Source organism: Anomaloglossus baeobatrachus, chromosome 5, assembly GCF_048569485.1.
Source record: "Anomaloglossus baeobatrachus isolate aAnoBae1 chromosome 5, aAnoBae1.hap1, whole genome shotgun sequence".
NCBI classification, from domain to species: domain Eukaryota; kingdom Metazoa; phylum Chordata; class Amphibia; order Anura; family Aromobatidae; genus Anomaloglossus; species Anomaloglossus baeobatrachus.
In genome coordinates this window covers 299,819,756-299,835,207 of record NC_134357.1, presented here as the reverse complement: position 1 = coordinate 299,835,207, position 15,452 = coordinate 299,819,756, and positions in this window count along the sequence as shown.

The following is a 15,452-nucleotide window of genomic DNA, read 5'->3' as shown; positions in this document are numbered from 1 at the left end:
CACCATTACATTTTGTGAACGACCTTAATTAAAAATATGTAAAAACTTGGAATCTCGGAACATCGTATGTATTTCTTTGTTGCTCCATTGGGAGACCCAGACAATTGGGTGTATAGCTTCTGCCTCCGGAGGCCACACAAAGTATTACACTTTAAAAAGTGTAACCCCTCCCCTCTGCCTATACACCCTCCCGTGGATCACGGGCTCCTCAGTTTTATGCTTTGTGTGGAAGGAGGCACACATCCATTCATGCATTCTCAACTTAGTTATGTCGGGTGGAAGAAAAGAGGGCCCCCACGGGGCCCCCGGCATGTTCCCTTCTCACCCCACTACGTCGGCGGTGTTGTTAAGGTTGAAGTACCCATTGCGGGTACAGAGGCTGGAGCCACATGCCGTCTCCTTCACCATCCCTTAAGCGGCTCTGGGAGAAGTGGGATCCTAAGCGGTCATCCATTTACTGGGACCGTGCTCCATCCGCAGCCCCTGTGGGAACCTGCCGGACCGGAGCCTCTTCAACCTCAGGGACCGGGCCCTGCAACTCAAAGGTACTCTGTGTCCCCATAGGGGACTGCGCAGGGAGCGCACCTTCTTCCCGGAAGCCGCGGCGGCTGCTGAATTCAGGAGGCCGGTGGACTTCCGCGCCGACCGTGCCTGCTTGTCGGGCGCGGTCTCAAATTTAGTCCCCGGCTTCATCGCGGCCTAGTCGCAAAAATCCCGCCCCCGGGCCTGCCTGTCAGGGGTAAGGGCGGGATTACCGACCTGACGTCGGATGTGAGGGCTGGAGCATCCTGCATGTTTCCTCCCCCCTCACTGATCACTGTGGGGACCCCAGATTCCCGCACTCTGCTGGCGCCGCCCACGGCTCCACTCCTCCCCTGAGAGCTCCGGCAGCCATTTTTTGGCATTCTGCTGGTGGAGGATTCTCAGTGAACAGCTCTGCAGCTCCGGGGGATCCAAGGCAGGGAATCTGGAGGACACACTCCGCTCGTTAGCGGTCGGTAAGCCACACCGGTCACCCGGTGCTGGTCCCCCTAGGGTGCCGGATTAGATACGTATATATCTATATCTATCTGTTCGGTGGGCTGTATACCCCTTTCCCATATACCCTCAGTGATCTCTCTCCTAGGAGACAACAGCATGTCGTCCACAAGGAGCAAAGCTGCTAAGGCACAGGGTTTTTTTGCGGCCTGTACCTCTTGTGGGGCTATGTTACCTGCGGGTTCCACCTACCCTCACTGTGAGCAATGCTCAACCCCTGTTTCGCTTGCTCAGCCGGAGCCTCGGACACTGGTGGGCCCCTCGGCTCATGTAGACCCCCCTGCTCCCCCTGACCAGGCTGCAGGACAGAGTTCGCCTCTTTTGCTGAGAAACTCTCTGAGTCACTTTCTCAATCCATTGCACAGTCTATGGACAAATGGTCTTCTAAGCTGCTAGAGGCTTTGCAGTCCAGACCGGACCTTTCACAGGCCCCGGCCCCTGTTGGCTCGTCGCCTCCAGGCCCCTCTCGGTCCGCGTCACAGCGCGCTCATAGGTTGGCCCCTCGGTCTCAGGCGGAAGACTCCTGCCCGGACCGTAGTCCTAGACCGGCTAAGCGGCCTCGCTGGGACTCTTCCACGACTTCCTCTCGCTGCTCGAGATCCCAGCTTGAGGACTCTCTGGAGGACGAGGCGGACGTCGCAGCTCAGGGCTCTGACCCTGACGTCGCCCTTAACCTTGATACACCTGAGGGGGGCGCCTCAGTAAATGATCTTATCTCGTCCATCAACCAGGTGTTAGATCTCTCTCCCCCGCCTCCTCCTGTAGAGGAGTCGGCGTCTCAGCAGGAGAAACACCAGTTTCGGTTCCCCAAACGTACACGCGGCAGACGCCAACGCCTGGTGGCCACATGTTCAAGACCGATGGGTGAGAGACATTCTGTCTCATGGTTACAGGATAGAGTTCAGCTCTCGTCCTGCGGCTCGCTTCTTCAGAACCTCTCCGCCCCCCGCTCAGGCCGACGCACTTTTTCAGGCAGTAGCCGCTCTAAAGATGGAAGGAGTTGTGATCCCCGTTCCCCTTCAGGAACGTGGTCGCGGATTTTACTCCAACTTGTTTGTGGTGCCAAAAAAGGACGGGTCATTCCGTCCCGTTCTGGACCTCAAGCTACTCAACAGACATGTGAGAACCAGACTGTTCCGGATGGAATCTCTCCGCTAGGTCATCGCCTCAATGTCACAAGGAGACTTCCTAGCATCGATCGACATCAAGGATGCTTATCTCCATGTACCGATCGCACCCGAGCATCAACGTTTCCTGCGTTTCGCCATCGGGGACGAACACCTCCAGTTCGTGGCATTGCCTTTCGGCTTGGCGACAGCACCACGGGTTTTCACCAAAGTCATGGCATCCGTTGTGGCGGTCCTGCATTCTCAGGGCCACTCGGTGATTCCCTACTTGGACGATCTCCTAGTCAGGGCCCCGTCTCGGGTGGCGTGTCAACAAAGTCTATCTGTCGCTCTGGCGACTCTCCAGCGGTTCGGGTGGATCATCAACTTCCCGAAATCCAAGTTGACACCGACCCAATCACTGACGTACCTTGGGATGGAGTTTCATACCCAGCAAGCGTTAGTCAAGCTTCCGAGCGACAAACAGCTTTCTCTGCAGGCAGGGGTGCAATCCCTTCTTCGGAGTCAGTCACACCCCTTAAGGCGACTCATGCACTTCCTGGGGAAGATGGTGGCAGCTATAGAGGCAGTCCCGTTCGCGCAATTCCATCTTCGGCCACTCCAATGGGACATTCTTCGCAAATGGGACAGGAGTTCGGCTTCCCTCGACAGGAACGTCTCTCTTTCCCTTGCAACCAAGACGTCACTTCAGTGGTGGCTCCTTCCCAACTCTCTGTCGCAGGGAAAATCCTTCCTACCCCCAACCTGGGCTGTGGTCACCACGGACGCGAGCCTGTCAGGGTGGGGAGCGGTTTTTCTCCACCACAGGGCTCAGGGAACCTGGACTCAGATAGAGTCATCCCTTCAGATCAATATTCTGGAGATAAGGGCAGTGTATCTAGCCCTATTGGCTTTTCATCGGTGGCTGGAGGGCAGGCAGATCCGTATCCAGTCGGACAACACCACTGCCGTCGCATACATCAACCACCAAGGCGGCACTCGCAGTCGTCAAGCCTTCCAGGAAGTCCGACGGATTCTGCAGTGGGTGGAAGCCACAGCTTCCACCATCTCCGCAGTTCACATCCCGGGCGTAGAAAACTGGGAAGCAGATTTTCTCAGTCGTCAGGGCATGGACGCGGGGGAATGGTCTCTGCACCCAGACGTGTTTCGAGAGATCTGTCGCCGCTGGGGAACGCCGGACGTCGATCTCATGGCGTCACGGCACAACAACAAAGTCCCGGCATTCATGGCACGGTCCCAGGATCACAGAGCTCTGGCGGCAGACACGTTAGTTCAGGACTGGTCGCAGTTTCGACTGCCTTATGTGTTTCCTCCTCTGGCGATGCTGCCCAGAGTGTTACGCAAGATCAGGTCCGACTGCCGTCGCGCCATTCTCGTCGCTCCAGACTGGCCGAGGCGGTCGTGGTACCCGGATCTGTGGCATCTCACGGTGGGTCAACCATGGGCGCTTCCAGACCGCCCAGACTTGCTGTCACAAGGCCCGTTTTTCCATCTGAATTCTGTGGCCCTCAACCTGACTGTGTGGCCATTGAGTCCTGGCTCCTAGCGTCTTCAGGGTTATCTCAGGATGTCATTGCCACCATGAGACAGGCCAGAAAGCCTACGTCCGCCAAGATCTATTATAGGTCTTGGCAAATCTTCCTATCCTGGTGCGCTAATAACGGTTTTACTCCATGGCCGTTTGCCTTACCCACTTTTCTTTCATTCCTTCAATCCGGAATGGACAAGGGTTTGTCACTTGGCTCTCTCAAGGGCCAAGTATCGGCGCTCTCCGTGTTTTTTCAAAAGCGCCTAGCCAGGCTTCCGCAGGTCCGCACGTTCCTGCAGGGAGTTTGCCACATAGTCCCACCTTACAAGTGTCCGCTGGAACCCTGGGATCTTAACAGGGTGCTAACGGCTCTTCAGAAACCACCTTTCGAGCCGCTGCGGGATGTCTCTCTATCACGTCTTTCGCAGAAGGTGGCCTTCCTAGTGGCAGTCACATCACTTCGGAGAGTGTCTGAGCTAGCAGCGCTGTCATGCAAAGCCCCCTTCCTGGTGTTTCACCAGGATAAGGTGGTTCTGCGTCCGGTCCCGGAATTTCTCCCTAAGGTGGTATCCCCTTTTCATCTCAATCAGGATATCTCCTTGCCTTCATTTTGCCCTAATCCAATTCACCAGTGTGAAAAGGATTTGCACTCTTTGGATCTTGTGAGAGCACTCCGGCTCTACGTGTCTCGCACGGCGCCCCTGCGTCGTTCAGATGCGCTCTTTGTCCTTGTCGCTGGCCAGCGTAAGGGCTCGCAGGCTTCCAAGTCAACCTTGGCTCGGTGGATCAAGGAACCGATTCTCGAAGCCTACCGTTCTTCTGGGCTTCCGCTTCCTTCAGGGCTGAAAGCCCATTCTCCCAGAGCCGTGGGTGCGTCCTGGGCATTGCGGCACTGGGCTACGGCTCAGCAGGTGTGTCAGGCAGCTACGTGGTCTAGTCTGTACACTTTCACGAAACACTATCAAGTGCATACCTATGCTTCGGCAGACGCCAGTCTAGGTAGGCGAGTCCTTCAGGCGGCGGTTGCCCACCTGTAAGAGGGGGCCGTTTTTTCGGCTCTTTTTATTGAGGTATTCTTTTACCCACCCAGGGACTGCTCTTGGACGTCCCAATTGTCTGGGTCTCCCAATGGAGCGACAAAGAAGAAGGGAATTTTGTTTACTTACCGTAAATTCCTTTTCTTCTAGCTCCTATTGGGAGACCCAGCACCCGCCCCTGTACCCTTCGGGCTGGTTGTTCTTTTGTGTACACATGTTGTTCATGTTGAATTGTTCTTTTGGTTCATGGTTTGCAGTTCTCCGAACATCCTTCGGATTGCATTTACCCTAGACCAATTTATAAGTTTTCTCCTTCCTGCTTTTGCACCAAAACTGAGGAGCCCGTGATCCACGGGAGGGTGTATAGGCAGAGGGGAGGGGTTACACTTTTTAAAGTGTAATACTTTGTGTGGCCTCCGGAGGCAGAAGCTATACACCCAATTGTCTGGGTCTCCCAATAGGAGCTAGAAGAAAAGGAATTTACGGTAAGTAAACAAAATTCCCTTCTTCTCAATGGACTGAAAGCGAATAGTATATTCTGATCATAAAAGTTGCCAAGTAAAAGGGCATCTTGAGTGCTCCAAAACTGAGAGGATGGGTAAGATATCAGGGATGGAAAGTAAGGGTTCAGACATATCCGCTAAAATATGAGTAAAATTTGACACTCGTCTCTCCTTTCTCTAGACTGACCACGCCAACTTGAGCATGGGCAACTATTTGGGAATGTCAGGTCAGGTTTATCAAGCTCAAAAAATCATAGTACGCAGCCAGTGTTTGCCACTTCCGCCAACTGATACCCTGAATTTGGCAGTTGAGAACCCACCATCCAACTGCTTAGCGCCTTTAGCTGGCTTGCTATGTAATAAAGAAAAAAAAGAAAAATGAGACAAAGCTGTACCCTAAGCTTTTTGAGTCTTTGATTTTAAGTTTGGGCTAAGGCGGGCTTTTGCACACTGCGACATCGCAGCCCGATGCTGCGATGCCGAGTGCGATAGTGCCCGCCCCCGTCGCAGCAGCGATATGTGGTGATAGCTGGCGTAGCGAAAATTATCGCTACGCCAGCTTCACACACACACTCACCTGCCGTGCGACGTCCCTGTGGCCGGCGGGCCGCCTCCTTGTTAAGGGGGCGGGTCGTGCGGCGTCACTGTGACGTCACACGGCAGGCGGCCAATCGGAGCGGAGGGGCGGAGATGAGCAGGATGTAAACATCCTGCCCATCTCCTTCCTTCCGCATATCCTACGGAAGCCGCAGTGAGGCCGGTAGGAGATGTTCCTCGCTCCTGCGGCTTCACACACAGCGATGTGTGCTGCCGCAGGAGCGAGGAACAACATCGGACCGTCGCGTCAGCGTAATCATGGATTACGCCGACGCTGCACCGATGATACGATAACGACGCTTTTGCGCTCGTTAATCGTATCATCTAGGCTTTACACACTGCGATGTCGCATGCGATGCCGGAAGTGCGTCATTTTCAATTTGACCCCACCGACATAGCACCTGCGATGTCGCAGTGTGCAAAGCCCGCCTATGAACTACTTCACACAAACGAAGACATAAGTACGGTGAAGAAGGATTTATGGATAGGCACCGCTCTGTGTTGCAAAGTACAACTGAATTTTGACAATAGTATCTTAATTAGGTTTATGAATTTTGGCAATGATAAAGGTATTTCCTCTAGATAGTAAACTTCAGTTTGGAATAATCTAATAGTGCCAGAATATTAGAAGAGAGATCCCTTTTATGATCTTGATGACTGTTGATCACTAAATATTTCAAATGTATAACCACTGGTAAAAGTGACAAAAATTCTAAATGGATAGAGGGCCCGCATAAAAGAGGAATTAACGCTGATTTGTTCCAGTTTATATAAAGGCCAGAAAATCTGACAAATTCTTCTAGAGATAACATGAGATAGTGTCCCCGACCTGGTCCATGAGGATGCCATCAGCGTATAACCAAATGGTATCCATCCGGTCAGCTATAGATATGCCTTTACTTAGTGGCGTGGAGCGTATTCTAATAGCTAATGCTTTAATATCCAGAGCAAATAAAGCAGAGGAGAGGGGACTACTCTTTCAAGCGAGAAGGAAACAGATGGAAGGCCATTCACCACTACCTTAGCTGTAGGGGCAAGGATTAAAATGTAACTTTTAATTTATACCATCTAAAAAAGACCAACATACAAAAGTGCAGTGAAGTGCAATAAAGAATAATAAAATGAATAGATCTCAACAAACTTCTTTCCACTGGATACACGGGCAAAAGAGGGCCGACTGGGAAAAAAAGGGGTAACAAAGTCAGTGTATGCTAACCCCGGTCGTGCCCATGCATAAACTTCCACCCTAAGGCTATGTGCCCACGGGACTCTGGAATACCTGCAGATTTATCTGTATTTTCTAGATAAATCCGTAAGTTTTAACAAGTACTATGGGACATGTGGAGTGTCTATGTCCATGTTGTGGAATGTGCGGCTGCGGAGCATGCAGTGGATGTCCCGCAGCTGCACGTAATTGCATGTCAATTATTTATGCGGAAATACCTGCGGAATTCCCGGCCGGCCCTCCACTATTAAGATATGGGTGGGACTTCCGCAGGTAAGCCGCATGAATGTCCGCAGGTTTACCGCAGCTATTTTGGTGTACTACCGCAGCTATAAATAGCTGTGGTTTCCGGGAAGCAACTGCTGTAAACCTGCGGACGTACCTGCGGATATATCCGCAGGTACAAAGTCCCGTGGGCACATAGCCTTACATGGGCAGCACCCAAGTCAAGCAAGCTGCAACCTTGCTCTATATTCATATGGATTAGGATTTGGGCTGCTTATCTGGCCTGCATAGCAGATATTGCTCTCTTTATTCCTTAGCTGTAGGGGCCACATATAGTTTATGAATCCATTTGCAGAATTTGGGACCAAATTCAAATTGTTGAATACAAGCCGCCAGAAATGGCCATTCTACTGAAATAAATGCCTTCATGGCATCAAGGGAAGCTAATGCCCAGCTGTTCTCAGGCTGTAATGAAATGTATTAGACTACCATTTGTCTCCTTCTGATAATACAGTATATGGAGGTGTTCTTGCCTGGCATAAGTCCATTTGGTCTGGATGTATTAAATCTAGAATCATTTTATTGAGTTTCATAGCCAGAATCTTTGGAAAGATTTCATAATCAATGTTTACTAAAGAAATAGGCTGATAAGATCCGTAATCCATAGGATCCTTCTGAATATTAGCTCCATAAAAGGAAGTGGGCAAAGACTCGCCCTAGGACACTTACAAAAAAAACGCTAGAAGGTGGGGAATTAAGATCTTTTGATATCTAACATACAATTTGCAGCGGGAGCCCATCAGGGCCCGATGCTTTACCAGAGGCCATGTCCCTCAGGACAGTGCTAGTTTCCTGTAGAGTGATTTTAGCATCTAAACAGTTTTGCTGGCTCTCACTTAGAGTAAGGAACTGTAAATCCGCTAAGCACTAAAGGCAATTGTCTATATTAACAGGGCACTTACATTTGTATAAAGTGTCATAATATGCTCAAACACAATGTGTAATGGCCTCTGCAGACATTACTAACGAGCCATCTATCACTCCGACCTTGAGAAAAGAATTAGTCATATGTTGAGGAACCATGAATTCCAGTAGTTTGCTAGATTGATTCCCCAGTTCAAAATAAGACTGATGAGAAAACGCAACTTACGCTAAGGGTATGTGCCCACGATCAGGACTCGCTGAGTTCAGAACGCAGCAAGTCCGTACCGGTGAGGCCGCATGTCTCCTCCGCAGGAGACCGCAGCTGACTGTGCCCACGATCAGGGTTCAGTATGCTGCTGTCTCTCGCTTGTGTTCTCCCTACGGAGGATGCAGTCAGTTCCACAGCTAACAATTGACACGCTGCGATCTGGAAAGACGCTCCCCAGGTCAGTGTTTGCTGCGGGGAAAAAAAAAGCACAGTGAGCACGGAATTTCTAGAAATTCCGTCCACTATGCTTGTACTGTACAACGCAGCATTTTGGACGCATGCTGCGTCCAAACGCTTCAAATACTGATCGTGGGCACACACCCTTAGACTTATTATTAGTATCTTGTACATAAAGACGTTGAAACTACAACCATCTCACTTTATTTGCTTCTGTGTGGTTAGATATACATGTATATTATGACTCCCTTAAACTAGACTCTATATCTATGTCCTCTCTGGAAATCGCTTTTTTTGTGTATGGAATAATAGAGGACAGGCAACCATTAAGGTGACCCTAAAATGTATCCCAAAACAAATTAATGCCTCTAAGAGTTTCATATACAGTTACAAAACATTCCAGTTGATCGGGGATTCTATTATTGGGACTTATAAGCATCAGCCAAAAGGGATTAAGTTTCCAGGGAAGCCTATGCTCTATTTGGTCCATTAGGAGCGTAAGTATTACCAGGTTGTGGTCCTTCTGTGACAGAGCTCCACCTTTTCCATCTGGATAGCCACATCAATAGAGCCAAAAACATAATCTATCCAAGTATGCCTAGATAAGGAGTGACAAGTGAATTCTAGAGTATGAGGGTGGGAAGCTCGCCATAAATCCACCCATCCATTACCTTAACCCTCCGTCACATACAATAGGCCTGACAGGCACATCTCTTTTACTTTCATTTCTCCTTCCTCACCAGATTGTGCGGAAATCCCCTCCCTCCAGGTAGTCTCCTGTCTCTAGCAGCTCTGTGAAACCTCATACCACAGTTGGATTGCAGAGCTTCAGGAGGACAGATATAACTGCGCTAATCTCTCGGGCTCATTGTATGTGAACACGTCACACTCAATAAGGTTGGTATTTTATGTTTTTATTCATCACATGTTCTGCAAGTGTAATTTTTCTGGGGAAACTTCAGGATCTAATTCTGATCGAATATGTGTTTAATAGTACTTAAGGTACCTTAAAATTAAGTTTGTTTCCATAAATTTTCTTTGTAGAGTTTTTTGACAGTCGAACTGGGGACTATTTGGCGGGAGATTTGAAACGTTTGTATTTCAGAGTTATTAGTTTTATGTTAAGTAAATGGGTTTTGTTTGCACCTGATTATGTGTAGTCTCTTTTATTACATCCCTATGAAGATCACTGATCACTTTTAGAGCACTGAAATTGCAAACATTAGATATTATAGGTATTTTTCTAGCCTGCGCCTGACAGTCACATTGTATGTGAACTCGTTAGATCCGATATTGTATGTGACGGAGGGTTAAATATATGATGAAAAAGTTGTAGAAGAGGGTCTAATCACAGGGGCCGTTTCTTCCACACTCCAAAAACATACTGATAGGGAATTTAGATTTTGAGCTCCAATGGGAACAGTGATGATCATGTCTCTAAAGTGATGTGGAATTAATAGCGCTATATAAGTGAGTAAAATAAAAAAGGAAGTACTGCTTCACAAACCATAAAAACAATATCATAAAAGGATATAGCAGAGCACCCAATCTCGTTACTGGTATTTGTAATAGGACAAAGACTTCCACAAATTGTGACTAGTCCAATCTGAGTTATTAAAGGATGTAGGAGAGTGGAACAATCTAGAGTCTTAGAGTCCCTCTACTTTTAATGACTTTTGTGAGGGTATAATAGGGAATTTTTTAGGGACAGCCGTCGTCGAGTGCGGGCGCCATTTACGTTATCATTAGGGTGCCAACCTCCGCGGTAGGTAGTGGACAGGAGGGAGGTGCATCTAATAGGGTGAGAGCTTTACCCTCCTCCCTTTTTTCATTTTCATTTGTATTTGCACAGGGTTTTTGGATTAAATTATAAGCTTATATTAATAAAATTGACTTTTAAAAGGGTTATATTAGTTTTTGTTATGTAACACTCCCTTTGTCATAAAGTGAATCTAGAGTCTTAGCAGCAAGCAAAAAAGAAACCAATATCAACTTAACAGTGGAAAGCTAACAGGATTTATACCTCGTAAAGTTTACAAATTTTGGGGATATCTACACTAAACGTAGTGAGAGGTATACTGTAGTTGTTACCAACGATGTGGGAAACCAGAGCACCTATTTTGTTAACTAAATCAGTTTTTCCTCCCCTCCTCCAGGTTCACACACGTAGGTTTGGGTGTTCCGCAGTGAGATAGATTACTGTTTCTCCCATCTCGGAGCAGGATGAAGCTGTAACCATTCCAACGCTTTGCAAGGTTGGAGAAGAAATGTATGGATCCGTCATATACGATGCAGTGGCGAGTTGGATAAACCATAGAATAAGAAAGGTTCCAACACTAAAACTTTCTCTGGCATTCATAAACTGGGCTTTCATCTCTGCTTTTGGAGATCCACAAAAAAATCTGGCTATATAGAGACTATTGTTGTACTTTAGAGGGCCTCTTTGCCTTGGCAGGCGCAGTGTGACATCTCAGTCCTTGCAAATCAAAAGCCGCACTAGGAATGGCCTAGGATGGGGCTCCTGGAGTTGGGGGTTTAGCTGGGACTCTATGGGACCTCTCCAACTCGAACATGGGGGATAATTTGACCAAAATTAGATTTAATCCAGTTTTCAATAAATTGTTCAGGGTATTGACCTTCAGCTCTTTCAGGTAGGCTATGATGGAAAATTTTGTTTGGCTGCTGGATTACAATGGCACACTTTACTTCAAGGAAAAAAAACAAAACTGCCTTTTAAGTAATTATTACACAAACCAGAGATCTATTTACTTGTTTTATTTACATGTTTTTTACCAAATCACAATCTCGCAATCTCTTGATAGAAAATATACATCCTTTAAAATAAAAACAACTTTCCTTTCATTCTGTGCCTAGATGCAAAGTGAGATGCAGTCCAGTAGTTTAGAGGACATCAGAGGTTCCCATGCAAGTTAAGCCATGCATGTGAACTAATAATGGGGAGACAAAAGGGCGCAATAGGGTCTTACCCGATATAACATATGATGTTAGAGAAGGTACAGTAACACTCACCTGGTGGGGTTGTGCCAGTCACAACTCCTTCAAAGGCATGTGAGTGTCCGCGTGGTTCAAGCAGCGGCCCCGTAGGCACGATATAAAGATATTGGTGGACAAAAGAAAAACGGGTATATGCCGCGCTTAAAAACCACTGAGTTGGAAGTAATATAATATTTCTTTTTTTATTTACAGCATTCCTACGCGTTTCAGAGACAACAGACCGTCTCCTTCTTCAGGGAAAAAAGAAATCATACAGACAATCAAAGGCTGACATCTTATAAAGGATCCATACTGCCACGTTAGCAGCTATGACGTCAATCACCCCTCAGGATTGCAGGGTGATGACTCAACAACACGTGGAGACAATGGACACATTGAATGAAAAGGAAAGGAAAAAAAAAAAAAAAAAAAAAAAAAAAAAAAAAAAAAAAAAAAGGGAAAAAAAAGAGGGGATTTCTTTTGTATATATACATATACATATAAAATTTCCATATCATTACTCATTTATGGTTTGGAAATAAAAATGCGAATAAATCTGGATTTTTTTGTGTGGTTATTTCTTGTGTAAAAAAAAGTATATTTGTGGACCTGTAAAATAGAAAAAAAAAATGGTGCGAACCTATAGATCATATGCTTGATCAAGAGGGGGGGGTGTGAAAGCCCATACCTTTGTTCTAAAGCAACAGACAATCAAACAGTCAAAATTAACCAAGGGCTGATGTGTGATCAGAAGGGAAAATAAAGCCGTGATTAGTGAAATGATACCGATTTATAGTGTAGTCAGTTTTATCCTATTTGCATTTAGTTACTTAGTGATTAACAGGATTAGAAGGTGTGAAATTTTCACAGTAAAAATGCGTGTTCCCGTGACTAAAAGAAAAAAAAGGGAAAAAGGATTATCCCCGAACTGATGGGACCATTATTGAACAAAGGGATTATCTCCACTGATGAGACCAATATTTGAAGACAGCAGACAGACCAATTCGGCTGCCAGCTGAAGTGCAGTTAGAAGGGCAATAAAAACTTCGGTAGAAAAGTGATCCGAAATTTACAGTTGAAAGACACCTATTTGTGTGCTATTTTGGGATTGATCATTTATTTGATTGGGAAATGTGAAGAAATACGGTGAAGCAATGTTAACGGTATGTGACCATAGCTGGAAGATGATGAATACATCCACAGAGATGGAATAGTTTAAATTTGTCCGGGTGAATGGAGTTCAACTGAAAGTGAAAGAGGACGCATGCGTGAGGGGATGGAGCGGGTGCTGAACTGTCGGGGTGAGAAAAGTTCAGACCGTGGGAAAAAACCTTAGTGCGCAATCGCATGATAAAATGGCTCGGCAAGGGTAACCCTGGGTCGGAACTAGAGATATAACATCCACTGCGATATAGAGTAGTGGAGAGGGGACAAACAAGAATTATCCAGCAAAGACAAGGCTACAATTCAGAGAAGTGATCGAATGAAACACCACTAATATTACTAATAGATAAAAAAAAAAAGAGGGGGGAGGTAATCATCATTCAATATAAATAAAAATAAATGAACGAATGGAAAAGAAATTTTTGTGAATGAAACTAATTTAAAAAGGGAACTTGCAAATTAATTTTGCAAGCAATCTCAAGGTCAGTTGTAATGATATGGAGATTTGAATTAAATGGATCAAAAATATGAAGTATATTTTAGGAAATACGAGATTTACATGCAAAGCGGAAAACCACATATAAAACCACATATAAAAACATATAATACTTTATGAAGAAACAATAAAACTTCTGGTTAAAATATGGTAAAAACATAAAAACATGGAATCATCAGGACAACAAAATGGTCACCAAAACAAAACAATATAAATAAATTTTATACTTTGATGATCTTGTCAAATGTGGGTTCATCAAAGACATAAAAATAGTCACTGAGGACTTGCTAAAAGGGACCCGGCATTAAAATGAAGTAACAAGATCTGAAGATAAAAATATGCAGAAGATGGATATAAATATTAGTGATTTAACAAGGTTGGAGTCTAATAAAAAAGGTCTGATACCTCATTCAAGCCAAAGGGTTTTAAGGTGTTTAATTTGTGTATCCAGAATGACTCTTTCCTACTCAAGGCTTCAGTCCTATTGTGCTCAATAGGGTCAATCTGCTCAATGGGGGTAATCTTGAATTCCAGTCTTTTCTCATGTATAAGAGTACAGTGTTTTGAGAGCCCATGCAGGAGAAAACCAGTTTTAATATTATGGCGATGTGAATTCAGCCTGTTATGGAGGGCCTGGCTTGTTCTGCCCACATATTGTTTGCCGCAGATGCAGTCAACCAAATAGACAACAAAATCAGACTGGCATGTTAGGTGTTTATTGATCTTGAAAGATTCATTGCCGTTTGATGAGCAGAACGTGGTTCTGCCATGATAGATGCTTTTACAACATAGACAGTTTTTTGAACCACATCTGAATGCACCTGTTTTAGACCCAAGTATATTTTTATTTTTAAGAAATCTATTTCTTAGCTTACTAGGTGCTACAATATTTTTGATGGTGGGAGCCCGCCTGAAAGTAATACCCGGGGTGAGGGGTAAAATGGGAGTGAGAATGGGATCACTTTTCAGGATGTCCCAATGCTTGGATAAAATGTGTTTGATGGCCATGTTGTCACTACTGTAGGTAGTGATGAGATTCAAGCTAAAGTCTCGACCCCCGTTTGCATCGCAATTGATATTTTTGTTTATATCTTTATTTGTATTTGCACCCCTACGTGTTTTGGCAAGGTCAACCTGTCTGAGTTTGGAAGATTCCTTGTAAGCTTTCTGTAATAGGGGCTTAGGGTACCCTTTGTCCTCAAACCTTTGTCTCAGTACCCCTACCTGTTCATTAAAATCAGTGTCCTGGGTGCAATTCCTCCTGATTCTCTTATATTGGTTGAGCGGAATATTCTTTAGCCATTTATTATAATGCTCACTATTATAGTGGATATAGCTGTTGGCATCTACTTTCTTGAAGTGGGTTTTTGTGAGGATTTTTTGCTCCTGATGAAAAACAACTAGATCCAGAAATTGTATACTGTCAGCGCATACCGAGGCAGTGAATTTCAAACCCCAGTTGTTGCCGTTTAAATCATCAAGGAAAGACCGGACGTCTGAGCGGTTACTGTCCCAAATGATGAACAGATCATCTATGAATCTCTTATAAAACACTACACCCTCTCTGTATTTGCTGTTTTGGATATAAATCATCTCAAAGATTCCCATAAAGAGGTTGGCATATGAACATGCAGCCTTAGACCCCATCGCTGTCCCGAGTCGCTGATGGTATAATGTATTGTCAAAAGTGAAATAATTATTACAGAGTATGAAATTCATACTTTCCAGTATGAAGTCTCTTTGGATGGGTGGAATCTGGCTGTCATTTTCCAAAAACAGGGAAATACAAAAAAGACCTAAATGGTGTTGTATGTTAGAGTACAGTGAAGCTACATCAATAGTTACAAAAAGAAAGGTGTCCTTCCATGAAATTCCACTCACATTTTCTATGAGATGGGCAGAATCTCTAATGTGACTGTCCAGTTTAAACACATATGGTTGTAACAGTAAGTCGATATAATTTGCTAAATTCGAAGTCAAAGAGTCAATTCCTGCTATGATTGGTCTGCCGGGGGGGTTACATACATCCTTATGGATTTTTGGCAGGTGATAAAAAAACGCCATTACTGGGTTTTTAACCTGTAGAAATCTTTTCTCAGCAGGATTTAAAATGCTTTTTTCTGAAGCTTTCAGGATGAGAGTTTTATAC